Source organism: Passer montanus, unplaced genomic scaffold, assembly GCF_014805655.1.
Source record: "Passer montanus isolate IOZ18808 unplaced genomic scaffold, ASM1480565v1 scaffold16, whole genome shotgun sequence".
Taxonomy (NCBI): Eukaryota; Metazoa; Chordata; class Aves; order Passeriformes; family Passeridae; genus Passer; species Passer montanus.
Window position 1 is genome coordinate 1909852 of NW_024363160.1, and position 5851 is coordinate 1915702.

The window sequence follows — 5851 nt, forward strand, 5'->3', positions numbered from 1 at the left end:
AAGGTTCAGAAGAGGGAATACCATTTCCCTGATCTTTAACTAAATCACACTCACAAACACTAATTTGGATTCTCCACTAAATTAAACTAAATTGAAATACAGTCAGATGTTTCAGAGATTTTCTGTAATCCTTACATCATAATTCACTACTTCTATAATACAACATCACAACTACATAACAAAATCGTAAGTGATCCTTAAAAAAGTTTTCATCTTCAATCTTGCCAGCTTGTGAATAGCTTTTCACATGTTTATAGGATAATTGGTTTCACAAAACTGTGAAACTGTGACTTGTATTCACATATGTTTGAAAGATTGGAGCTCAGGATGCCATTAAAATCTGATACTATGATTAATCAGTTTGCTAAATAATATATACATTTTCCATGCATAGGAAGAAACAAACACACTTCAAACTTTCTAGTTCTTCACCTGATTGAGACTATTTCTACTTATTCCAGGACCAGTGGACACTGAGGTCTTGAGAAAGTTGCTGCTTACCCTCTTTCTTTGATGTTGTTACTCTTACCTTTAGGTCCTCCACACTTTTCCTGATTCTTTTAAACGAAATAGGAATTATTCAGTCACAAGTTTGACAATGGTAAACAAAGTGAACCTTTTGTGATGGATGGGAGAGCTTCTGCCTCAGTTGTAGCTCCATATGGTGCACACCATCATATCACTGATGAGAGGGGAAGGACAAAAGGAAACATGACCACGAATATCTCAAGCATTGTTATAATTAGAGAATGTTAATAGCAACACGGCATAGAGAAAGTAGTGGGATGACAGACGTTTAAATCATATTAGGACTAGTGATGATGGGGTGGTGAATATTTAGCCTACAAGGCATTATTAAACTTATGTCAAAAACATGGTTCACATGAAAGTGCATAAAATAACTAATAATAAACAGCCACTAAAGGAATAAAATGGATGAGGATTTTCACTGGTAATTTTCTAAGTGCATGAAAGAGAAATGGCTTAGGAATCTAATGTACAAAGTAACCCTTACTAAATAAACCCACAAATATGCAACAGTTCTTTTCACAATGGCACAATGCCATTTTTGTTCTTTTCTGGAAATTAGTAATACCAGAAATGAAAAAAAAAAAGGTTTTTTGAGATTTGTTTGTATAAGACTTCAGTACATCTACAGATTTTTTTAAAAAATTATTAGTAACTGTACTGAAAACCGGTCCTCTCAGTAATCTTATAAGCAATTTTAGTTAATGCAGGATGCCACTCCTTAAAATGAATCAGATTTTTCTGATAATTCCTTTCAGATTTTCAAGTGAACATTTTGTCTTCTCCTTTTAAAATTTCACTAACTAATAAAAGCATAGATTTCATTATAGGGCTGTTCTGGATTTCCTTTTAAGCAGTTCTGGAATTTGTGGATGTAAAGAGGAGGGTTGCTTTTGGCAGAAACGTATCCATTTACAAAATAAAAATGAAAATTCAAAGGAGAAATAGAATTACTAAAAGATGTTATAAACAGTATCTAATGGGGGGTTAGAGAGGATGCGCAACTTGTTCAATACTTACTAACATCACTTGTGAAGAGTTTTCATTTTATTGTGACAGCAGAAGGGAAATTTAAAAGAATTCACTACACCAAATATTATGCATTTCTGTGGAGCCCAGCTAAAAAAAGACAAGCCTGTACTGTTTCTCTCAGGTGGGTAAATGTTAAGAGAGAAGAATCCAAGTTTCATGATGCAGCAGCACAAAGCTGGGAAGTGAAAATTATGTTGCAGCAGAGTCCTGAAAATATGACTGTAAAAGTTAATCAATAAAATGTCTATTCCTGTCTATTCACTAGAGGCCCCAGCTGCATAGCTTCACACAATCAATACTACAAATTATTACGATTTCCAGGTTCCCACTGGACATTCCGAACAAATCTTTCAGGTGTAACAGGCTTATACTGGGGGGAGGCAAGTAGGGTGGAGGGCTGGGGAGTGGGCCCAGGGTTGTTGTTTCCTCAGGTTTATTTCTTCCAGGATAAGTATACAACAAACAAAGCCTGTGACTTCTAAAAACTTTCAGTTGCGTCCCTATGAAATAGGTGTATTAGGGGCACCCTGTGAAATTAGCAAAAAATTATTTTGCCCTGTTTTAAAAATAAATATTTTTATTCCGGTTAATTAATGAATACAAGTGTTGCTTATTGTTTTTAAATCCTAGTCAACCATTTCCTTTTTTCACCACTTCCATGAAAAATAACAAAACAACTTGTAACAAGGCCTTACAACAAGGAAATAAAAGCATACTGAAATGAACCTTTCCCCTCAAAGGCCTCACAACAGCTATAGCAGAATCTCAGGACTCAGTGTAGTTTTAAGTGATCAATTTATGCTGTGCTGTATTTTTCTTTGTATGGTCCTGTGCTCTCGCCTTGATACCAGCTGCATTTGTCAGATTCACTAAGGAGGAAGGTAAGAAATGTCCAGGACTGTATGACTTTGAATAAGTCAGCACCAAAGGGATGTTACTTTATGACACATGCAGTACCCTTCCTAGTGACTAAATATAACCCTTATGACATTCCCTGTCCCAAAATACCCAGGGGACAGAGATCCATTGTTCTTTCTGTTTCCCAAGGAACAGAACAGAGCAGATACTGGCTGGCACAGCATTACTGTTTTCAGGTACACAGTATGTTGTTTTAAAGGGAAATTTCCATATTTAAATGACTTCATTGTTAATTTCTTAGATTTATCAGCTCCATTTTACTAAAACCTATTGTTTTGAATTTGCAGTTTTAGTTTTTCAGATTCAACAAATAATTTGGTTACTGTAATCAATGCATCACAGTACTTTTAAAAAGCAATGGTATCAAAAATAAAGTCAAAATTTTACATAAGATTAAATAAAAATAGTTTTGATAATCTATAGAGCTAAGTAAAGGTTTTCCTTACTCAAAGTTTATTATGTTCATGTGCTGAAGTAACAAACTTCCAAAGTCACTGAACAAGTGTAGAAAAGAGAAGAGAACAAAGGTCAGTTTGTTAATAATTTTTGCATGTGAAGAGATTAATTCAAGTTTTGTTTGTTCATATAAGGTATAAAAATCTATTAAAAAGTCCTTCTGAAAAATCTTTTAATGATTATCATTCGGCCTTCTCTTTCAACCTTAGTGAAACTCATTTTAGTGAACTTTTGCAAAATTCCTGCTCTCAAAAGCTATATTTCATGACACAATCAATCAGCTACAGCTGGGAGTTTCAATTCCACTTCTCCCCTCCTTTCCCCCCATCCCACACTAAGTTACCACAATCAGTAGTCCTAGAAGTTTGTATCTTTTTTATTTACAAAGAACTATCTACAAGATTAGGCATAACATGGCATTTTGTAAACTGAGGAATAACATTAAATGGTTAAGAAAACCCACTATGGCAAAAGATTCAAGCTGTGTTAGGAAAGTAAATCAGTGACAGTGTTTTCCCTAGAGAAGTACTAGTAATGTCTTTAGAGATATAACTACAGGTTGAAAACCACCAAGCTATTTTATTTAAAGAAATGAAGACACATTACTAAAGACAGGGTTTCTTCCATGAAGCTTTTCCCAGTCTTCAGCACAAATATTAACTTAAAACATTTGAGCTGAAGAACGAATGAAGTTCCAGTCTAAAAGTCATTTACACTAAGCGTATATAATATTTTCCTTTAGATGCATGATGTTTGTTACATCTGAATTTAACAAGTCTTCCTAAGAAAACATTTGCTGAGGTAATATTTTATGCTTGCTAAAAGTCTGAGATAAAATATTTAGCTTGAAATGTTCAAGCCACCTCCAAATGAACAGACTTTCTGCAGCCAAATTATCTTGTATAAAGTGTTCATCATGCTCTATGATATTATGAAATGGCTTGAAATTCAGTCTGTATATATAGGGATTGCTTAATGCAACATAACTTTAATAAGAAGAGAATGACTGCATGAAAAAAAGCATCAGCTGAGTAATTTTTAGCATAGTCTCACTCTCAAGAACTCTAAAAATTGAATCACTTTGTGTCTCAATATAAAATATAGTTTATGTTAAGCTAAATGATAAATTCTGATTTTTGAACATTGTTACTTTTTGATAAAATCCTAAGGGCTAGGCTTCAATCTAATAGATACTAAATTTGACTGGTTAGAACAAAAGTAATTTTTTCAGTGTAAACTCGTTTGAAGTATACAGTTTGTATTTTTTCCTTTATGTTAGCAACTTCATATATGCCTTGCTATTTTGATTAAAAGTTCAAACACCAAATTTTCTTTAATTTCGTAGCCTCTTGCTTAGAGGCAGCTTCTATAACAAAAAAAAAAAGATGGACAATAAGACCCATATGTAACCTTTGGTCTCTAAAAAGAGGACTGTGAGAATACCATTAACAGATAGGTAATAAAGAATTACACATACTATTCTACTTCAACACTACTGAATATTAATTTTAAAAATAAACCATACTCCTACTAATAGTACTTTTCAACACTCAATTTTTTAAGTGGAGGACATATTTTAAAATATACATTAATTGATCCTTTTGATTTAATAGTTTATTCAATAGAGTTACAGGACACATTTACACTGCATTGTACCTGAGAGAAACGATTAATACAGTACATATTAAAAGGATTTACTGCTGACTTTAATGTCTTTTGTTTCTCAAATACCAAAAAATAAGTAACTCACTTGTAATCACTAATTTCTTCTTCAGAAGTTAGAATATGTTTTCTCTGGGTCTTCATCTCTCCGTCTGTGATTTTCTACTGTTCTGTTCTTGGCGAACTGTTTCTGCTATTTGCTCACTTAGCTGCTCTTGAGTTGCTTTCAAGCTGGATTCCATTAGAAGAAGTTTTTCATCTTGACTGGCAAGTTCTTTGCCTGTAAGTTAAAAAAAAAAAAAAAAAGAAAGAAAGAAAGCTTTGCATTTTAAGCTCAAGCAGAGCGATATTTTTGTTTTAAATGCAATGCAGTGCAACCCTCGGTAAGAGCTGGGCAAATACTGTTTTCAGGAGAAGAGCATCATTCCGTTCACAAATCTGGAGAGGAAAATATGTTATAAATATATTAAGAGCTGGCTTAACTCTCTTTCATTTTATTACAGTAAACTTAAATAAAGAAACTTGGATTCAATATTATGAAAACGTTTAAACTGCTATTAGAGCTTACTGTGTTCATGCACATCCAGTATTTCGTTTGTTCTGAAGCAAACACCTATTGCCTTTGTATTTTGCAGCATAAGTCAATCTAGAAATCAAAATCACGGTTTGGAAAATAAAGCAGATTTTATACCATTTAACAATAGTAACATGTACAATTTGAGCTTGAAGTCTTCAATTTCATTATATTTTTTCATGAATTATAGAGCACATGCATAGTAAAAACCTGTTCTTTTCCAAGGTCATCCAATAGATGGCAATCTTTCCTTAGACCAAAAGAAACCATAGCCGTGCACTGCCAGCTCTCAGAAAAATAAGTGATTTAAGACAAAGACATTTTTCCTTTGTTCTTTGTTGACCATTTTCCTAAAAGATATATGTACATAGGCTTTAATTTAAATATTTAGCCCTTAGTATGTATACACATGAGTTTGTGTTAGTATGCAGGTGTATGTGTTCCTGCACAGACACAAATCCACACACATGTATTTGTTTTTATACTCTTTCATAAATATATGGCTTTAGACATATAGACACATGTAATGAACACGTCTGGAACATTGTGGAATAAAAATAAGCATTAAAACAAGTGCTTCACAATGAACATTTTACAGCACGCAATTCCTTTATTATGCAGTATTCAAATTATTTTGAAATTTGATACCAGAAAAATATAAGAAATTAGAGATCTTTTAGT

General features: G+C 33.1%; 1 long non-coding RNA gene across 1 annotated transcript; it reads right to left on the reverse strand.

Annotated features, from left to right (window-relative positions):
- Positions 1–406: 406 nt before the first annotated feature.
- On the reverse strand, positions 407–4876 carry LOC120499203. Its single transcript, XR_005626823.1, has 2 exons — positions 4685–4876; positions 407–682 (listed from the first exon to the last, which is right to left on the reverse strand). It is a non-coding gene; the product is annotated as an uncharacterized LOC120499203 (long non-coding RNA).
- Positions 4877–5851: the final 975 nt, after the last annotated feature.